Raw genomic sequence first — 23,447 nt, forward strand, 5'->3', positions numbered from 1 at the left:
CTTAATGGTTCACGTGAAACCGTAAGGTTTATTTGTCTATGGAATATATAAATATATATATACATACATATATATATATATATATATATATAAATTTCTACGCTGTATATATGTATATATATATATATATAGAGTCAGGAGCATAAATATTGGGACATTGGCCCTCATTCAGACCCACTCGCGAGCGGCTGTCTGCTCACAAGTGGGTCGATGGTCTGCACTGCGCATGCGCACGACAGAGGAAAGTCCTTCGCTCGGAGTGTCTCATCAAAGGGGGCATGCTGTCGATGTTGACTGACAGCGCGCCCCCTTTGGTGGGCGTGCCGGGAGCGTGCCTGCCAGACGGAGGCGTTCCCAAGGGAACGCCTACCATCTGAAGCCGGCCCCACTGACATCACTAGTGATGTCAGTGGGAGTGATTTTGGCTCTGATAGAGCCAAAATCACTCCTGGCCTTGCGGTTGAAAAACTCAACCGCAGGCTTTTGCTCACAGTTTCGATGGTCGCGATGGTCAAGACCATCGCAACCATCATCCTGCACGCTCGTATATGCTGTGGGTGGTGACCCACAGCTATACGAGTGTCCAGGAGGACGCTCCATATTAATGGAGGTGGGCCCTGATTCAGAGCGAGCGCTTTGGTCAGAGCGTCTGGCTCTGAATCAGGGCCATTGACAGAATTTTTATAATTTGGCCTCTATTCACCACCACAATGGCTTTGAAATGAAACAAACAAGATATGCTTTAACTGCAGACTTTCAGATTTAATTTGAGGGTAATTACATCCAAATCAGGTGAACGGTGTAGGAATTACAACGGTTTCTATATGTGCCTCCCACTTTTTAAGGGGCCAAAAGTAATGGGACTATCAACTCAAAAGCTATTTCATGGACAGGTGTGGGCTATTCCCTCATTATTTCATTATCAATTAAGCAGGTAAAAGGTCTGGAGTTGATTCTAGGTGTGACATTTGCATTTGGAATCAGTTGCTGTCGACTCTCAATATGAGATTCAAAGAGCTGTCACTATCAGTGAAGCAAGCCATCATTAGGCTAAAAAATCAAAACAAACCCATCAGAGAGATAGCAAAAACATTAGGTGTGGCCAAATCAACTGTTTGGAACATTCTTAAAAAGAAAGAATGCACCGAAGAGCTCAGCAACACCAAAAGACCCGGAAGACCACGGAAAACAACTGTGGTGGATGACAGAAGAATTATTTCCCTGCTGAAGAAAAACCCCTTCACAACAGTTGGCCAAATCAAGAACACTCTCCAGGATGTAGGTGTATATGTGTCAAAGTCAACAATCAAGGGAAGACTTCACAAGAGTGAATATAGAGGGTTCACCACAAGATGTAAACCATTGGTGAGCCTCAAAAACAGGAAGACCAGATTAGAGTCTGCCAAACAACATCTAAAAAAGCCATAACAGTTCTGGAACAACATCCTATGGACAGATGAGACAAAGATCAACTTGTACCAGAGTGATGGGAAGAGAAGAGTATGGAGAAGGAAAGGAACTGCTCATGATCCAAAACATACCACCTCATCAGTGAAGCATGGTCCTGGTAGTGTCATGGCGTGGGCATGTATGGCTGCCAATGGAACTGGTTCCCTTGTATTTATTGATGATGTGACTGCTGACAAAAGCAGCAGAATGAATTCTGAAGTGTTTCGGGCAATATTATATGCTCATATTCAGTCAAATGCTTCAGAACTCATTGGACAGCGCTTCACAGTGCAGATGGACAATGACCCAAAGCATACTGCAAAAGCAACCAAAGAGTTTTTTAAGGCTAAAAAGTGGAATGTTATGCAATGGCCAAGTCAATCCCCTGACCTGAATCCGAATGAGCATGCATTTCACTTGATGAAGACAAAACTGAAGGGAAAATGCCCCAAGAACAAGCAGGAACTGAAGACATTTGCAGTAGAGTGCTGGCAGAGCATCACCAGGGACGAAACCCAGCATCTGGTGATGTCTATGCGTTCCAGACTTCAGGCTGTAATTGCCTGCAAACGATTTGCAACAAAATATTAAAAAGTGAAAGTTAGATTTAGGATTGTTTAGTTTGTCCCATTACTTTTGGCCCCTTAAAGAGTGGGAGGCACATATAGAAACCGTTGTAATTCCTACACCGTTCACCTGATTTGGATGTAATTACCCTCAAATTAAATCTGAAAGTCTGCAGTTAAAGCACATCTTGTTTGTTTCATTTCAAAGCAATTGTGGTCGTGAATAGAGGCCAAAATATGAAAATTTTGTCAACGTCCCAATATTTATGCACCTGACTGTATATATAGCAAACAGTGAAGAGGAAAAGGCAGCACTCAAAGGACTCAAAATAACTGCACGAAGACTGCCTGGTTACTCCAACATTTCAATCTCCTTTATTGGAGATTTTCCTCAAGGATAAAATATATACAAGACAAATACACATTTATATAAATACCTCGTTCACCCAGGTGATTGCACATCCGATGCAGCCGTCGGAGGAAGTGGACGTCATCAACACATGCTCCTATAGAGGACGCGTGTTTTCAATGCAGTGTAGTGGTAACCATAGAAACCACCAAATCGTCTGCAGAGATGACATCATCAAAGAGCGGGCCTCTCTGGCACACACTCCCTTCCCGAACGGCTTCCTGGTTACCATATTGACATCAACCAGCACCAAAACAATAGACAACTAAACAAATAAAGAAATACAAAACTGCTCATGTATAAATGCTGTCACCTATTATCCAATAATGGTTCCTCTCATAGAGTAAAAACCAGATACTATATATAGTCAAAATAATATGCACCAAAACATGCACACATCCTGACCATAATGGTTTATAAATAATCTAATCAAAATGACTTTAGCTATAGTATAATAAAATCCAAAAGAAAGGGCTGTGTATATATTGCATACTGCAGTACAGAGTATGTACATATGGAGCTATACAAGCGACCACATGTACCCCATGCATTGAAAGTGCCCATCCAAGCTACGCGTTTGGCCCCCATGCGACGTTGGGGCCAAAACCAGAGGAAGGAGGTCCTACAGAAGGAGAATCTAGTGATTAACCTTTCATCACATACTTTATCAACAGCAGAAATAGAGTTGTTAAACCATGGTTTATCTTTTGTCCCCACCAATACATTTAATACCTTTGATTGGAAAGTGGACTCATGGAAGTTCAATAGGAACCTAAAGCTTAAAGAACTGTATGGTGTGACCACTGATGATTCTGCTTTTGATGAGAGAGGTCCAGTAAAAAACAAATCCTTATTCGAACCACAGTCTGCAAATTCCTCCATTCGTTGCTTTTCTAGAATGGTGGATCATGAGGTAATGTCCACTATAGAATCAAGAGAAACTGTGACATCAAACTTGTCAAAAAGCCAATATTTGGCAATAAAATCTCTTAGCAATGACAAAAACATTGTCATTCGTCCCGCAGACAAGGGCGGGGCGATTGTCTTACAAGATACTTCGGCATATTGCTCAGAGATATATAAACAACTTGGCGGCATACAGATATATGAACAGTTACCTCAAGATCCTACTCCGTTATACAAAAACGAGTTAGATGATGTTTTGAGAGCAGCAGTAAATGATGGCTATATTACTGAGAAAACGTTAAAAGCACTAACACAGGATTTTCCTAAAGTTCCTCTACTTTACACGCTCCCCAAGGTGCATAAAAATCTTGCCTCCCCCCTGGGTAGACCTATAATTTCAGCTTGTGACTCATTATTCAATCCAATATCGAAATATCTAGATTACTATCTACAGCCACTTATACAGATGGAAGATACATTTTTGAAGGATTCTACCTCTTTTATTCTCATGCTCCAACAGTTGCAACACCTACCGCCCTCTTTATTGTTATGTACCATTGATGTGGCTAATTTATATACAAGCATTCCACACCATGAGGGTTTGTCCACCATGATGGAATATTTATTTGCAAATGAACACTACACAGGACCCAACATTCAATTTTTTTGCAATCTCTTGAGCTTAACTTTGAGATGGAATTATTTTTACTTTGATGGTAAATTTTATTTACAGTTACAGGGATGCAGCATGGGTTCTAATGTATCTCCCTCTTTGGCAAATATTTTTATGTTTAAATTAGACAAATTAATATTTTTGGAGAATCCAGAGTTTTTGTACCAAATTTTTCGTACGTTACATCGACGATATTTTTGTTATCTGGACAGGGACTGTTGAAGAATTCAATAAGGCAATGGAATCTTTTAATAAACAACATGAAACAATCAAGTTCACGTTTGAATGTAATTCTAGCAAGATACAATTCCTAGATGTTGAAATTAGCTGGAATGGTGAGGCACTGGAAACAACCATATATACCAAACAGACTGACAAAAACACATTGTTGCATGCAACTAGTCACCATCCAGTTGCTCTAAAGAAAGGACTTCCTTTCTCTCAGTTTAAGAGAGTATGTCATATAGTTAGCAACGATGTGGAAGCTGACAGACAAATGGGTGTAATGCTCAACAAATTCCATCAGAGAGGGTATCTATTAAGAGATCTACAAAAGGCCAAGAATAAAGCTATGGCTATTTCCAGAGAAGATTCTCTATGATCCTCTCGAAAGTCAGAGGGTGCCAAACAAAGGAATATGATCTTTGTCAATACTTTTTCTACAGCAAGTCAAAAAATCAACTGGGCAATTAAAAAATATTGGCCACTTATTACCTCCAATCCAAATCTACAATGTTTAAAAAAACGAGAGTCATGCAAGGCTATCGTAGAGGTGCCAATTTGAAGGACCTATTGATAAAGAATGACATTACCGGTTATTCAGTCGCCAGTCCAATCTGGAAACTTTTTGACCAAAAAACCTGGTTGTTACCGGTGTCTTGGATGCACGACATGTCGATACATGGAAAGCGGTGGTTACATTACCCATCCATACTCTTTTCGAAAAATTGCCATTAAGTATATTCTGGGCTGTACAAGCACAATTGTGATCTATGCCATTAGGTGCCCTTGTGGGCTGATGTACATTGGCAAAACCATCTGCCAATTTCGTGAGAGAATGGCGCAGCACCGTTCATCTATTAGAATGGCTTTAAATGGAACAGAATCAGACCAGCCAGTAGCTCGCCATTTTAGTGAAAAAAAGCATTCATTGGCAACATTGTGCTATAAAGTTGTGGATCATGTACCACCGTCTGCAAGAGGAGGAGATAGGGAGAAGGCTCTCTTACAATTAGAGGCCAGGTGGATTCATCAAATGAATTGTATAGCCCCTTTTGGCCTCAATGAGAACTTGTCTCTTTCCTGTTTCTTATAATTATATGCATTTAGTTCTACATTTCATTGTATATATTTCTGGTGTGAATATTGCTGTAAGAATTATTTTGAACATAGGCTTGGTGTGCATTGCCTGTAGCTTGGATGGGCACTTTCAATGCATATGGTACATGTGGTCGCTTGTATAGCTCCATATGTACATACCCTGTACGGCAGTATGCAATACACAGCCATTTCTTTTGGATTTTATTATACTATAGCTAAAGTCATTTTGATTAGATTATTTATAAACCATTATGGTCAGGATGTGTGCATGTTTTGGTGCATATTATTTTGACTATATATAGTATCTGGTTCTTACTCTATGAGAGGAACCATTATTGGATAATAGGTGACAGCATTTATACATGAGCAGTTTTGTATTTGTTTATTTGTTTAGTCGTTCATTGTTTTGGTGCTGGTTGATGTCACTATGGTAACCAGGAAGCCGTTCGGGAAGGGCGCGTGTGCCAGAGAGGCCCGCTCTTTGATGATGTCATCTCTGCAGACGATTTGGCGGTTTCTATGGTTACCACTACACTGCATTTAAAACACGTGTCCTATATATGAGCGTGTGTTGATGACGTCCACTTCCTCCGACTGCTGCATCGGATGTGCAATCACCTGGGTGAACGAGGTATTTATATAAATGTGTATTTGTCTTGTATATGTTTTATCTCTGAGGAAAATCTCCAATAAAGGAGACTGAAACGTTGGAGTAACCAGGCAGTCTTCGTGCAGTTATTTTGAGTCCTTTGAGTGCTGCCTTTTCCTTTTCACTGTTTGATATATCGGGGAGTCGACAGGCACCCGGGGAGGGCACCAAGGCAAGTTACCATTTTTTTTGGATATACAAGTGAGTGCCGGCCTATGGAGGTATATATATATATATATATATATATATATATACACACAGAGGGGAACGGCAGGCACTCAGCAGGACCAAATAACTGAACAATAATAGAGCCACACAGACCTGGTGTATAGGTCAACGTTTCAGCAGTCAAGCTGCTTTTATCAAGACAAGATCTTGATAAAAGCAGCTTGACTGCTGAAACGTTGACCTATACACCGGCTCTGTGTGGCTCTATTATTGTTCAGTTATTTGGTCCTGCTGAGTGCCTGCCGTTCCCCTCTGTGTGTATTACCCCTTTGGCTGTGCACCCAGGCAAGCTGCATTATCTACATTGCTGAGTGCCGGACTACAATCAGAGATATATATATATATATATATACACACACACATATACAATTTGGAGACCCGATATGATCTTTGCCCATGGCCCTATTCTGTCTAAAATTAGCCCCTTTTTTCTGTGGTCTTGTTGAAAACAGTGCATTGAAGTATGTCTATCTTCTTACAATGTACAAATCTTTGTATATTATCTTTGGAAGTGTCCTTCAGTGAAGCAATGACTTTTGATGTTGTTAGAAATGTCATTTCATTTCACTCCTTACAATGCAAGAATATATGAAATATAGGGCCGTCCCTAATTGATTTTTCTTCTTTTACAAGTTGTTTTCTGACACTTTATTAGAGAAAACATTGACATTTGTCATGTTTCCAGTAGCCAATGCTTGTTGCTTTAATAGGTGAACATATTAAATGCTGCTTCTCCTGTGTAAAAGAGGCATATATTGCCAAGCAGAAGAAGAGGTCAGCATGATGTTAAATTTGCTGCTGAACAGAGGATCAGAGTGTAAATGAATTCTTGAAAGCCAGGAAATAGGAATGTGCAAGTGTAAATAATCTATTAATTATTGACAGATAGGGAACTGAAAGTCCTCACTTAGAAATGACAACTTTTTTGCTATTGGTCAGCCACTATTGTATCTTTCTTTAACTCTTTATTTCCATGCACAGATCATAATTTGCAAGTACCTGTAATTAAGTTGTGACTGTTTACAGTAGAAAACATTACATTCTTTTAAGGTTCAACTATGTTAAAAAGATGCTAATAATACTAACAATACTAACAATTTAGAGCATATTGACTGGATGTGATTTCAGGGTAAGAAATTGTACCTATGCACATCGTACTTGCACATGAATCGGATGGTGGAATCTCAAATAGCAGTTCAAAATAAATCACTCAAATAATCACTGTTCTTGATTCCATATAGTGAGTAGCAGTGAAAATATAAATATTGGCATAGATCATGGTGGCAGCTACAGTAAATCTTTCCATTCTAATACTGTATGTCTACAGGAAATACACTAACCCATAGTTCATTTAAACTTTAAGTGCACAACCCCAGTAAAAGCTATTTAATCAATAGCTCTTTGTCTTTGATATCACAAATCTGTTCATCAATCTGCTTTGTTTCATGGTCCTGATTTTCTCTTCTAATTAAATTGGTAAGAAACAATGTCATCAAGTTATGGATTTTGTAAAAATAACATAAAAACTGTAAGGAAATATAAAAGTTAAACAATTGCGATCCACACACAGTCGGGCAGCTGAAGACTGACAGTGATCTTCACCAATCATGTAGAACTAAGAAAAAGAAATAGCCCCAAGCGCTCCAAACAATGGGATATATATAAAAATGTAGTCAATACCAATAATTCTCAATCCATAAACATAATTGTCAATATGTCCAAAGTTACTTCTGTATCCAAAAATCTGTGTTTTTCCTGTGAAAATCTGGTTATTCCAATTCTTCTAGTGGCTATTCTCCCCATAGGCTCTCCTTCTGCACACATAAATCTCTCAGCATGTATATATGAAAAGCAAAAGAAGGGTTGCCACCATAGCGTAAAACCACTCACATTTATTGAAGAAAGATGCAAATAAAAAAATGGCTGCGTACCATTTAAAACCTTTTCAGAAAGGTACAGTTTTCAACATATAGGGGAATTAGTGCTCCCCCTACAGAGCAATACCTCTTCCAATATAGGTCACGTTCAGGCAGCAGTCATCATACACCAATACCAATGCATTTCAATCCATCACATGGGTCTTTATCAAGGTGTATGGTGCAGAATAACCAGATATTATATAGTGTCTCCTTGGTACCACCTCCTAACTGTAAGTGGGCTTACTACACAGGTTTCTAACATCCACAAGGATTATTACAATGATCCCAATGTACTGAGTTCATCACAAGTTAACTTACTGTACTGTGTCAGGCACATCAGTCAGTCGATTACCAGCTGTGGTGTACTTCCTCGTGGTATGTTCCACTCTGTGGAATACATCACGTGACTTCCGGTCCTACTGGAAGCACCGTCTCTTCGCGATGCATTCCACCTGTCTGGAACACATCATGTGATCTCCATGTATGATCTCCATATATTGTTAAAAGGTAATCCGACAGAACGTATTGAAAAAAGTTTTGTCAAATTTGTCTCAAAAATGATGAAAATGGTATCCTTACAAAACAGGAGAAAGAATATCTCATTACAGTTCAATCAGCACTTCCAGTCATATATATACTACCAAAAATACATAAGGATCAAATTAACCCTCCAGGTAGACCCATAATCACTGGAACAGACTCTATCATATTTAATTTAGCATATTATATAGATGTTCACTTACAACCTGAAGTCATTAAAACTAAATCCTATATCAAGGACACTATAGACACTATTAGGATTTTGAATGGATTATCTATACCTGATCAGTGGTTTTTAGTTACAGCGGACGTCACTGCCCTATATACCATCATAGACCACAAATTAGGTATTAACATGGTGGAATATGCTCTTAGAAAGAATATTGAAACCATAGATGAAGAAAAAATTGGTTTCATTAAAGAATCTATACTGACGAATAATTATTTTTGGTTCAATGGGCAATATTACATCCAGAAGAAAGGCACCACTATGGGAAGTCGTGTCACACCGGCATACGCAAATGTATTTATGGCCTGATGGGAGCATCTAGTGATATGGAACAACAACCCATTTCAGGAGAAATAACAGTTTAGGTGCATACACACACAACGATGTAAGTAATGAACGATTTTAGTTGAATGATTTTCGTTCAGTTTTACCCTTGAAAAAGTGAATGAAAATTGTTTTACAAAGTAAAACAACAGCACCTAACACTTGGTTGCTTATGTCATGCTGATTGTGTTATGCAGCTATGGCTATAAACCATGTCCTTGTCCTGCATTGTATTGAACGGCTAATAACTGTTTTTCTTGTGTGCTCTTTTATGTACTGTGTAAGGCGCTGCAGAACTTTTGTGGTGCCATATAGATAAAGGATAATAATAATAATAGTTGGTTTTACTTTACATAATAAATGTTTTTCTGTGTGTTGAAGGAAAAATGTTGCAACTTCTATTGAAAATCGTTCAGTTGGCCAGTCTGACCGAACTACAAACTACAAACTACAATCAACAAACGTGAACGCGCATGAACGATAATTGTTCATTGTTTATTGTTTTACACTGAACGATTTTTTGAACGACTGAATGATAACAATGTCGTTATAGTTAAATCCTTCAAAAAATAGTTGTGTGTGTACACACCTTAAGGATCAGATTTATAGATGATGTATCTTTATATGGAATGGGGAGGAGGATAATCTTAAGAGTTTTTGTAATAGTTTTAACAATAACGATTTTAATATTAGTTTGACTTTTAATACCAATCAGATATAAGTAAATTTTTTAGATCTGGTTATTTCAACAACTGAAAATGGCATTGCTACTAAAAATTATAGTAAGCCCACTGACAGTAACTCATATGTGAGTATGAAAAGCCATCACCACCTTAGATGGCTTACCAATATTCCAAGGGGCCAGATCCATAGAATAAGAAGGAACTGTACATAGGTGAATACATTCAATGAACAAGCGGAAGGCCTACGTAAGAAATGTCTACAAAAAGGTTATGACGGAACTAATATAGAGAATGCTATTGAAAAAATGAGAGTAATTACACAGAAAGATTTGTTGCAGTATAGAACAACGGATCAAACCAATAAAAAACCTAAAGTCCCATTCATTACTACATATAATATTCAATATAGAGCCATTGAAGGTATTATTACGATGAACTGGTTCCTCTTACAGCAGGATCCTATTCTCAAGGAAATCATACCGAGAAAAACCCTATTCACACAAAGGAGGGCTCCAAATATTAATAATAATAAATTAGTGAAGAGTGCTGCACCCTAAAAAAGAACGGGTAGAATTAAGACAAATGGTTTTCATAGGTGTGGATCGTGCCTGATATGCACAACACACACAAAACAAATCTCAAAATAGAAACCTTTGAATCTAACTCTAATAAAAAAACATTTAAAATACAGGAATTTATGACATGTAATAGCGTCAATTGCATTTATATTATTCAGTGTACCTGTGGATTACAAAACATAGGTAAAACATCTAGGGAGTTGAAAGAAAAATGGGCTGAGCACTTATGCAATATTAGGAGAGGGGTTATGAATCATGCCCTTTCCAAACATTTTCAAGAAAAACATCAAAATTCTGTAAAAGATATCAAATACATTATGGGAATAAAGAAAATAGAAGGTAATTGGCGCACTAAGGGCACTGAGACCTTTCAGGCCAAAGCCAAAATGAAACTAATATATGTGGTTAAAACATTAGAACCATACGGCTTAAACGCAGATTTTGAATTAAAATGGTTTTATGAGCCTTTTTAGATTGATATTATCTCTAACTACCTCCGCACATTAGTATTATTAATAATAATTTTAACTATCTCTGTACATAATTTATAAGATGTTATTTATTGCAAGATGCCGCCCTAATATAATATACCTCTTTTTATGTATTTTTAAGTATGCAATATGTACCTTTTAAAATGGAAGTTAGAACAGTGGACCGCCTGTGTGTCATGCCACACAACACACTCACACATATTGGATTAACATCCAGCACTCTGGACCTCTGCTCAGAACTTACATCGTATAACTGGGGAATCAGAGGAAGCGTCTCCAGTGAGTATTTCCCATACATGGAGATCACGTGATGTGTTCCAGGCAGGTGGAACGCATCGCGATGAGACGGGGCTTCGAGTAGGACCGGAAGTCACGTGAACACACCACGAGGAGGTACACCACAGCCGGTAATCAACTGATGGATTTCCTGACACAGTACAGTAAGTTAACTCTTGATGAACTCAGTACATGGGGATCATTGTAATAATCCTTATGGGTATTAGAAACATGTGTAGTAAGCCCGCCTACAGTTAGGAGGTGGTACCAAGGGGACACTATATAATATCTGGTTATTCTATCTGCACCATACACCTTTATATAGACCCAGGGGTTGAAACGCATTGGTACTGCTGTACGGCAACTGCTGTCTGAACGTGACCTATATTGGGAGAGGTATTGCTCTATAGGGGGGGCACTAATTCTCGTATATGTTGAAAACTGTAAGTTTCTGAAAAGGTTTTAAATGGTACGCAGCCATTTTCTTATTTGCATCTTTCTTTAATAAATGTGAGTGGTTTTACGTTATGGTGGCAACCCTGCTTTTGTTTTTCATATATACATGCTGAGAGATTTATGTGTGCAGAAGGAGAGCCTATGGGGAGAATAGCCACTAGTAGAATTGGAATAACCAGATTTTCACAGGAAAAACACAGATTTTTGGATACAGAAGTAACTTTGGAAATATTGACAATTATGTTTATGGATTGAGAATTATTGGTATCGACTACATTTTTATATATATATGATTGTTTGGTGCACTTGTGGCTATTTCTTTCTTTTTCCTATTACAAAAAAAACTATTTCAAACTGCTTAAAGCTACAATTATCAGGTGATAATGCAGAGCCATCACATTTGGAGGCATCACAGGTAGGGCTCCAAAACAAATTTAGCTGTCACAAAAGTCCTATTTTTGTAGTAAGTTAGGAATGTGATCAAGTGGAGAGATGGGACCTCACCATTCCTGGTCTGTGACCATGGGAATTTACTGACTCAGTTAGAGATACAATTGTTATGAAAAGGTTTTCTGAAATTAATGTCTGTCAATTTGTAAATCACTTCCTGTTCTATCAACAACTCTGAAACGTTTTCACTAATATCTGCAGTATGTTGAAGTGAAAAGTGGAAGATACCATGGAATGAATTTAATTAGTGGCATTTTTTGTAAGCCAACACTCTGCACGTTAGTGCTAGTGATTGCCAAAAATAAATCATTTTACTCATTTGGAAATTGTCAGCAAGTAGTCTGTCAAAACCATGTTTTGCTTTTAATATCATTGTCGTTTTAAATTTCAGGCTTAAATACACCAAGATGGTAAATTTACTAAGAATCGAGTTTAACCGAGTTTGTTTTTTTTTCAACTTGATTTTGCATCGCCGAAACTTGGGTGATTTGATGTTTCTGAAACTCACAAATTTTCTAATAAGTGAGTTTAGCTGTGACCAAGTTGGCCGATGGTGAAGCAGAATGAGATATCTCTCCCGAGTAGCCAGTTTAGATAGAGATAACTAATCTGAGATTGCAGTGTTTTCTCTCTGCCAAACTCTCTCAAACAAGCAGCCTGCACATATCACTGAGATATGTGAAGGCTGCTTGTGTGTTGCACCTATAAAAAAAGGTTAATATAAAAAAACTAAAATAAGGTTAATATAAAAAAAAAAAGTTACCTTAAGTCTCCCCCAAAAAAGCATAACCAGCCCCGAACTGCCCAGCCAGTCCTGGTTCCTAAAAAGGAGTAAAAAACAATTAGAGTTTCCCCATATTTTAGGAACCAGCACTGGGCTGCTGAGCCTGTCCTGGTTTTAAAAATAGTGGGGTGGGAATTGCATAGGAGTCCCCCTATTTTTAAAACCAGCAGTGGACTCAAATCCATCTGGGGTGTAATGCTACAGCAAGAGTACCCTATCACCGGGCCTCCTCGTCCAAAGCATTATTACTCCAACATGGTGTCTGTTGACACATTGTACCATGTGAACATTGTGGTGTTGACATTATGAATTTAGACATGGTAACTGTTGACAATGTCACTAGATACCCTTTGGTGACAACAACAAAAAAGGAAAGTTTTCAGACTAGACAAAACTGACCAAGGTTTTATTATTCAGAAAGATATTGGAAATACTAGTACTATGTGATATTTTTCTTGAGCATGAGAACAATTTGATACACCAAAATAATGATGTCTCTTAGAGACATCTCAACTACTGAATGAATTAGGCAAAGTACAGATGTGTCCAACTACATCTTTGCTGAATGCGCTACAAATGTTCTCACTCTTCTCACCATGAGATTACCCGCAGCAGCATATGCTACGGTGTGCTATGGAGCGCACTGTGATCGCACCATGCGATTTGCTGTGCATGCAGCAATGATGTAGCTTGACACAAATGTATATATTTTTATAACTTATCCAACAAAATTTTATTGTTATTGTTTATTTTTTTCAAACACATAACATTAATATCAATTTTAAAGTCGATCAACAAAATATTGGTCCAAGATGAGAGAACCATCGCAACATCATGGATTTACATTTCCCCATTGGCTATTCTTCTACAGCTGCTGGGTACACACTGGGGGAGCCGAGGGCTGCTTAATTTAAAACTCCCCAGCAGCTGCTACTCTCTAATGTCGCCAGGTGGGGGATCCTGCCGTGATACCCGATCAGCAGTGATCGGCTTCATGGCAGACACAGTGGGAGGGTTCAGGGATGTAAAAGTGTTGAGAGGTCCTTTTGTGAATGGTGGCTGCTGGAAGATAATCTTCTGGCAGCCGCCCAGTGGGTGTTTCTGACTGATCACATTGTTTGAGACCATGTCAAGGAATGCACAGCCTGGCATGAACACAAATGATGTGACCACGCCAGGCAAGTGGTTAAGAAAATATGGCTGGTATTGGAATAGATAACTTTATTTAGTATCAAATATTGAAAGAACAGAAATTTTTATGAGAACTTCTGGAAAGGTGTTTAGGTATTATGCTGTGTTTTGATCCAAGAAATCTAGTTTTTCGAGGAAGCATCTTCAAACTACTGTAGGACACCCAAATTACTGATTTTATTGGGACATATTGACCTCCTGGCAAAATATTTTTTTAACAAAGTGAGAAAAATTAAAAAGTTACCCACTACCTGTCAAGTAGAACCAAATATGATTTTTTTTTGTCTATTGCGGCAGCAAAGTATTTCCCAAGACTCCTTCATGTGTTATGCTACCCCTGGTATTTTAAAGACTGAACAGAACTTAATGATTTTAAGATATCTTTGAAATAATAAAGATGAAAATGGGATACTTCGATGTTCATAAGGAGATATACTGTATATTGTTCTCATGGGCAGCCCAGGTCATGGCTATTAGGAGAATTATTGGTATTAGCTCAGATTTCTTTTTACCAGGGTCCAGGAAGCATTTAGCTGTTTCACTGAGTTCCAGCAATGCAACAGTTCAGTCTGCATTTGTGCTTTGTTAATAGTATAATTTATTACATGACATCTAACTGGTACAGATTTTTTTCTATAATAAACCATCTTCTTAGTTTAACAAGGGTTACCAACGTTGTCTATAGTGCAATATGGTATAATAAACTTCATAGCTGTCAATTAAGAGGAGATAAATATTTTCCTGTTCTGATTTGGCACACATACTGTCATGGAACACACCAAAAGAAAGACAATCATCTTTTTCAATTGAAGTTTCATAATTTCACCTCAATTGCTTATTTTTTTTAAATGTATTGCTACAGCATGTATAATCAGTGACAAAGTTCCATATATGCAGTATTGTATGACAAAGGTACATTGTTCAACAATAATATAAGATTAATTTGTCACATAATTATATTTTAAATTCTATAGAGATCTGTCTCTAAATGAACTGATTTGGTGTACTAGCGAAATCCTTGAAAACATCATGAACTATTGTGAAATCCTTTCAAGTTTAGAATAATCAGCAGAAACATTTTGTAAGCCTTGAATTACAAAAGACACTTATACAGCTCCTTCAAATTTATAATTTATCCCTTTTAGTAAAAAAAGGGGAAAAAAAAACCAAAGAAAAAATGGAAGTGGAACTATAATAAATAAAAGTCTGGCACTCTGGTAGTTGAAAGCAAAGTGCCTTGGTGCACATTATTCAGAGATAGCAATAAGTATGAAGGGAAAAAAAAGACATTAAAAAAATGGGTGAAATATTGACATCTATTTATCAATGTTGCAGATCCATACTAGGTCCTTCATCAAGGTAGAGAACAGAAGATAAGTAAAAGCCTGCCATATTTATTTATTACCAGTTATTTATATAATGCACACATATTCTGCAGCATGTTACAGAGATCATTTGTCCATTCACATCAGTCCATGCTCCAGTGGAGCTTACAAGCTATATTCCCTACCACATGCTTAATTTTGTTGGAAGCCAATTAACCTTCCAGTATATTTTTGTAGTGTGGGAGGAAAACGGAGCACCTGGTAGAAACCCACACAAGCACAGAGAGAATATACAAACTCCACACAGTTAGGGTCATAGTGGGATCGAACTACCTGTCAGGCAGTAATGCTAACCATTACACCATCTGTGCTGCCCATATACACCCAAAGGGGAAAAAAACCACTGTAAAGAAGTGCTGGGTAGAAACCTGGAATGTGATGTTGCTATAGCAACTGGTCAGGTCACAGCAATATGGCCGGAAACACTATGTTGTGAACCAAAATAAACTTTATTGCAATAAGAACAAAACATATATCTAGTGCAGGTGTGTGGGTAATCAGAATGGATGCAGAGTGCAAAGTTATACTTACTGGGCAATACTAAGTGAATTAAATTACGAGGACAACATAAATTAAATGATTATAATGGCTGACAACACAGAGAGTAATAAATATGGCAACACTAGTGTCTATGAGCACTGCTATTATAGCGCAGTCAAGGATATCACATAAGGTCATCTAATTTAATACACTGAAGGGATACTTATAAAGGATGATGATGATGATGATGATGATGAAAAGATTAAATAATTAAAATGAGACAATCTAACACAAAACAATGTACATAAATAAGAAAGTCATTTATAAAAATTCTTAGAGTGAAATATATGTGTCACAAATATTGTCATAAATTTCCAAAAAATACCTGGATAGTAAGCCAAAAATAAGGGTGTTATACCAATATACTAGGCCGAGGTTAAAGCAGGGGTTCCCAACCACGGTCCTCAAGGCACACAACAGTCCAGGTTTTAAGGATAGCCATACTTGAGCACAGGCAACTTAATTAGTACCTCAGTTATTTTGATTAAACCATATGTGCTTTAGCATGGATATCACTAAAACCAGGACTGTTAGTGTGCCTTGAGGACCGAGGTTGGGAATCACTGGGTTAAAGCAATGACACCACTAAATAATGGTAGTTAGAGCATAATTAAACTCAAACAATGGGGCAAATGCAAGGGAAAATTAGGCACAAGAGACAGATGAACAGACAAACAAACATAAAGCAGTTCACCTACCATAACAGTAAGGACAAAAAGGGGGATATACAGTACTCTATTATTAAACAGGTTAATCATAGTATATAACCTGTAAAGTAAATATTGTTAGTGTTACGTTATAAGACAGCACATATCTAAAGTATAAAATAGGCTACTGTAGGTGTGCATAAAATTATGTAAAAATAGAGATGGAGACTTTTTCGTATGTAGCATAATGTACACAAAGCGGTAGGAGCATAGGATACGTTTAAAAGATACAATAATGATAAATGTCTGATAGTAAAAAGAAAGAAAGGATCTTACATGTACAGTAAGATCTCTTTTAGACCACAAAGGGGATACAGTGTCATGGGTGTGTATACATTTTGTTTTGCCTCTATTGCCTCCATGGTGACATGGTGCAGGGTGGGTAATTGGTGTACAAACTTTAAAAAATTAGCTGCGACAGGTTGTTAGATTTTCCTGCAGTGGATGTAGTGAGGGCTGCCCTGGGGACAGATCTGTATAGGGTCATCCATACATGTTATATGATAAGCATCATAAAAATACATTTAAAAATAAATATTTGATTTGATCACAAAGGTTTACATTTATTAAGGGATTAATGTCTTGTTGCTCTTTTTTAATTAACATTATTTAACTTTTTTTAATTATATAATTTTTAGGTGCATTTGCAGTAAGCTAAAAACTGCAAGAACTGTCTACAATTCTACTTGTGTCAGAATGAGATATGAGTGGGTCCGGTTCTCCGAGAACCAGACCCACCCAAACATTGCAATTCCGAGTTGGATCCGAGTCCTGATCGGGTATTCCCGCCTAACTCGGAATCCAAAACGAGGCAAAACGTCATCGTCCTGCTGTCGGATTCTCACGGGTTTTGGATTCTATAAACGTCCCGGTGATTGGCGCCATTTTCACTCCGGTTGTGGAGAGTGTACAGAACAGATGTGCTCTGTGCTGCTCTGTTTTTCAAGGGTGCAGTGTTGTCTGGCTGGGACTGCAGTACATAAAGTGGAGGGTGCTGCTGTGTCGCTGTTGTTCTGTCAATAAAGGGACTCTGTTCTCTGTTGTTCAAAGGTGCAGTGTTGTAGTTTAAGGGTGCAGTGTTGTCAGGCTGGGGCTGCAGTACATAAAGTGGGGGGTGCTGCTGTGTCGCTGTTGTCCTGTCAATCAATGGGCTCTGTTCTTCTCTGTTGTTCAAAGGTGCAGTGTTGTAGTTTAAGGGTGCAGTGTTGTCAGGCTGGGGCTGCAGTACATAAAGTGGGGGGTGCTGCTGTGTCACTGTTGTTCTGTCAATCAAGGGGCTCTGTTCTTCTCTGTTGTTCAAAGGTGCAGTGTTGTAGATTAAGGGTGCAGTGTTGTCGGGCTGGGGCTGCAGTACATAAAGTGGGGGGTGCTGCTGTGTCGCTGTTGTCCTGTCAATCAAGGGGCTAGGGCTGCAGTTCATAAAGGGATGCTGTGTCATCTAGGGGTACTCTGTCAATCCAGGGGTGCTCTTCCTTAGTGTAAAAAAAATGAAAGTTAAAATTAAAAATTATGATTTAACAAAAAATAAACAAAAGATAATTTTTTTCCTTTTTTTGTGTGTGCTAGCTACGCTATTATTGTTCAGTGACACTGTTGGCCAAACCACAGTTTATTATTCACGTACTTGTGACTCTGCAGGTGGTCTGTCCACACTCCGCATGGGTGCATTGTTGTCTATAAAGGGTTGCTGTGTTGTTCCTCAAGGGGCTCCTGCCTCATCCAGAGGTACTTTTCTCTAGTGTAAAGAAAATTATTGTTTGGTGTCATTGCCGGCCAGACCACAGTTTGTCTTCCACGTATCTGTGACTCTGCAGGTGGTCCGTCCACACTCCTGAGGGGTGCTTTGTGTTATTCTTAATAAAAAATATTGTGTCACTGTAAGTAGTAGCGCAGTGTTTTACTCATAAAAAATCTTGTGACACTGTAAGTGGTAGCACAGTATATTATTCTTACTCATATAAATATTGTGACACTGTAGGTCATTGATACCGTAGTGTAATATTTAAAAGTGTTACAAATTGACAAGTGTGCTGTACCCCACTTCATTTGTGTTTGTTGATATGGAGAACGATCTGTTGAGAGGAGAGCAGGAACCACATCCTAGTGCTGGAGCTGCTGCCAGTGCCACCAGTCATGACGATACTAATCCATCTACATCATCTAGTAAAGCTGATGCCCAAGGGCATACAAGGCTTAAGTCAGGGCATCTAAAATCAAAGAACCAATCGTTTACAGTGGTAAAGAAAAAAACATCAAAAGGAAAGGTAGTTGCAGAAATAAACAATTGGCAAAATGTCTTTCACCACACAAAGTGGCAAGGAAAGGCTTAGGCCTTGGCCTTTCTTTATGACTGGTGGTTCTGCATCTTATAATGATGTAAGCCCTTCTCCCTGTAGACATTTCAAAAAAATGAAAATCGTAAAGGCACAGGAACCAACTGTGCACTCACAAATGTCACAAATCCCTGAGGAGAGCCTAAGTGTGTCAGCGGGTATCAAGTGTGAGCCTGACATTTCTAAAACTGTACTCAAAGAGGAGCCTCCCTCCACCACTTGTGCATCCCCTGCAAATGTGGGGATGAGCAGCACAAGTCAACATGCTGGCATAGAAATTGAGGATGCTTCTATTTGTGAAGCTGATGCTAATAAGGATGTTGATGATGAGGATGCTGATGATGAGGATGTTGTTAAGGAGGATGATGTTTGTGTAAATCAGGCCCCAGTGGAAACAGTTGTTGCCAATGATCAGGAAAATCCCATTATCATGCCTGGGCATAAAACACAAAATGTGTGGAATCATTTTTACCCAAATCCAGACAACACGTGTCACGCCATCTGTACCCATTGTTATGCCAGTGTAAGTAAAGGTAGGGACTCTAACCATCTAGGAACCTTCACCCTGTTACATCATCTACAGCACATCCCTCAAAAGTGCTTGCAAAATTCAGAAACTTTGGCTAAAGGTAACAACAAGCAGTCCAGCATCAGCCAGCTCCATTCTTTCTGCTAGATCCAATCACCTGGCATTTTCACCACCAACACGATCATCAACAATATCCTCAATAATGATTGGAAGTAGTCCTGCATCCAATTTGATAAGGCTAACTCAGTCCTCCCATATCCTGGATTCTTTAGAAGAATCCTTGAGCACTATGCCTGCTGCTGCTACTGGGAGTGTATCTTCATCCCAGAAGGGGACCAGGAAGACTACTTGTAGAAGATCTAAAAATGTATTGACTTTTAAACAATCCTTTGCAAGAGGGAGCAAGTGTGACAGCAGTCACCAGGTACATAACGGATCAGTGACGCCATAATATCTATGCTGGTATTAGATGTGCCTCCGATATCCACCAGTGGGTTTTAGACAGAAAATTGAGATCCTCTGTCCCCGCTACCAAATCCCATCTAGGTTCCACTTCACTAGAAAAACAATTTCCAGCCTGTACAGGGATGTTAAAAAAAATGTATGTCCTCCAAATGCCATTGTACCCACTGCCCACTTAACCACAGATATGTGGAAAAGTGGAACAGGACAAATGCAAGATTACATGTTTGTAACAGCCCACTGGGTAGTTGTATTTTCTTCAGCAGCACCAAAAGCAGCAGCAGCATCTAAGAAAAAGCAGCTTATTCAGAGGCAGGCTACTCTGTGTATAACTGGTTTCACTAAGAGGCATACTGCTGACAACCTTTTAGAAAAACTCAGGGAAGTCATTGCAAAATGACTTACCCCACTTTGACTCTCCTCGGATTTGTGATTTCTGATGCCACCAATATTGTGAGAGCATTACAACTAGGTGAGTTCCAACACATCCCATGTTTTGCTCACACTATTAGCTTGGTGGTGCAAAATTTAAAAAATAAATAACAGGGCCATACAGGAAATGCTCTACATGGCCCGCACAATTTCTGGGCATTTTCGCCATTCAGCAAGAGCATGTAGAAGATTGCAGCACCTGCAAGAAGTGTTGAATTTGCCCTGTCACCAGCTGAAGCAAGAGGTAGTTACGAGGTGGAACTCCAACCTTTATATGCTTGAGCGGATATAGGAACTGCAAAAAGTCACTTAAAGCTAAACAACAAAGTATGACATAGGAAGAGGAGGGGGATGGTACCTTACTCAAGCTCAGTGGAAAATACTTTCCATGTTGTGCAGAGTGCTGAAACCCTTCAAAGTAGTCACCTGTGAAGTGAGTTCAGACACTGCCAGCTTGAGTCAGGAAATTACCCTCATTAGACTGTTGGAAAAGCAGCTTGAGAACCTTAAGGAGGAGCTGAAACTAAGCAATTCTGCTAAGTATGTCAGACTTTTAGATCAAGTCCTTTATTTGCTTTGCCAGGATCCAAGGGTTGTCAGGATCTTCCAATCAGAGCAATACATTTTGTTGACCGTGCTCGATCCTAGGTTTAAGTCATACGTTGTGTCTTTCTTCCCAATGGACACAGATCTGACGAGAAACAAAAATCTGTTGGTAAGCAAATTGTCAGCTCAAGCGGCAAGTGAAGCAGCGATGGCTCTGCCTTCAGTTTCTCCAGCAAGTGCGGCTGCCAGGAAAAAACTAAACTTTCCCCAAAAAAACCCACTGGGGATGCAGATGAGCCAACACAACCAAGTTTTGACTTCTGGTAGGGTTTAAAAGAATTGCTTACAATTAATTAGACCTCTACTGTGACTCCATCTGATCACCATTCAAAGAATGGTTGAGGACTATTTTAATTATAGCATCCAAATAGGCATGTCAGACAGACTGTTTCACTACTGCCAGAAGAAAAGGCAATTTGGAGGCCCTTGCACAAACTGGCTTTGCTTTACTTGAGCTGCTCACCCTACAGTGTGTACACAGTGTGTAAAGAGTTTTATGCACAGCTGGGAACCTTGTCAGCGATCGGCATAGGAGGCTACTACCTCAAAATGTTGAAAAGATGATGTTTTTCAAAATTAACTTTAAATTTCACGAGGAAGACCTTTACTGCCAATTACATCCAAAACTTACAGAGGCACCTGAGGCTGTAATGGTGGATTCCAACGGGGACACATTAATATTGTGTGAAGATGCTGTACACACTGATGAGGGTGAGGAATCGGATGATGATGGCGACAACATCTTGCCTCTGTAAAGCCAGTTTGTGCACAGAGAGATCATTGCCAGCAATGTCACCTGCCCATTGGTAGCTAGTTTTCTCGGGGTCCAAACAAACCAATCACTTCAGCCACAATTGGCAGTCTCTGTTGCTAAAGTGATTGGTTTATTAAACTGTGCATGTCCTATATAGAACATAAGGGTGGGTGGAAGGGCAAAAGGACACTTCCGTCTTGCAACATTTTTCTTTGCATTATGCACTGTTTGGGGCATTACTGCATGACATTTTTTAATTTTATAGCCACTGCAGTGTTGTAAAAGTTTAATAGATGTCCTACTATATATTTTTTTTAACTGTCGTGCTTTTGTGCCACTGCTCTGATGTTTACTTCTTTTTTTATAGTTTCATACTGTATTTATTTAAACTAAAATCACAAATAGGTACACTTGTAAAATACTCTTATGCCATTTTTCAACTTTGATTTGTAGGTAGGCTTGGTTTTCCTTGATTATAACAGCCATGTTTGGTCTGATGCAACTCAAACAACAAATGGAAATGCTATTTTGTGATGGTATCTGGAACTGTTCTTTCTCCTCTCCTCCCAGACTTCTCATCCATAATCCCAGAAGCACAATGATAACAGATGTTTAGTACCAGACTTTAAAAATGCCTCTGCTCCCTTCCTGTTTAGAGCTTCTGTTTTGTATGCTACCACAGACAGCATCTCCTGCATGCCCCTTTCATTTAAAAAAAAAATACTGGACCACCAGAAGAGCTCAACTGGGGCAAGGACTGATGTGAATGAGTCAAATATTCTTTTAAAATGACTCGCCACCTCCCTCCCTCATAAATTTGCTTTGGAATGAAAACTTAACTTAAATTTACTATGATCCAACCTTTACTTTCCCTGCCTTCAACTACATACATACTCCATCTCCCTCAGGCCTCTTTATTAATGAAAACACTTGTTTCCTTTTATGCCATGTTTGAAGTTGAACTGCCACTTGTTTGTGCCGCCCACTGCTGCCACTTAGTTTAGTTAGCTAGCTTGGTGCAAATAATGGGCCTAAACTGGATTAAAACAGTATTTTGAGCTGTGAGGTGGTCAAAATTGACTGGAATCAAGTGGAAATTAATGTTATTGAGGTTAATAAAACTGTAGGAACAAAAACAGGCCCAAATTATGTGATTTTATCTACTTTTATGATTTAAAAAAAAAATACAGCTCCAAAACTAGAACACTCAAGGGTGGATTTGCCATATCCAAATTCAGATCCAAAACATGAAGGAGATACAGATCCAAAACATGGGGGTCGGCACAGTCAGAATCAGTCCCTCAGTGCATGTAATGATCTATACACATGTCATATTTACACTCACAATATATTGACTTCAGTCACACCTCAAAGTGATTTGGTGGAAAAAAAGAGGAAAAAGGAGGGAGAGGGGTGGCAAGGAGGAGAGATAGGGAAATGCAGAGAGAGGGTAAGGCAGAGGGAGAGTGGGATAGAAGGATAGACATGAGGGTAAAAGTGAGAGAGAGGGGGGTTAATATATCAGTTTGTTATTGCTTTAGTGCAGTGTTTCCCAACTCCACTCCTTGGGGACCCCAT

This window comes from Taudactylus pleione, unplaced genomic scaffold (assembly GCF_031769625.1).
Source record: "Taudactylus pleione unplaced genomic scaffold, aTauple2 ptg000228l, whole genome shotgun sequence".
NCBI classification, from domain to species: Eukaryota; Metazoa; Chordata; class Amphibia; order Anura; family Myobatrachidae; genus Taudactylus; species Taudactylus pleione.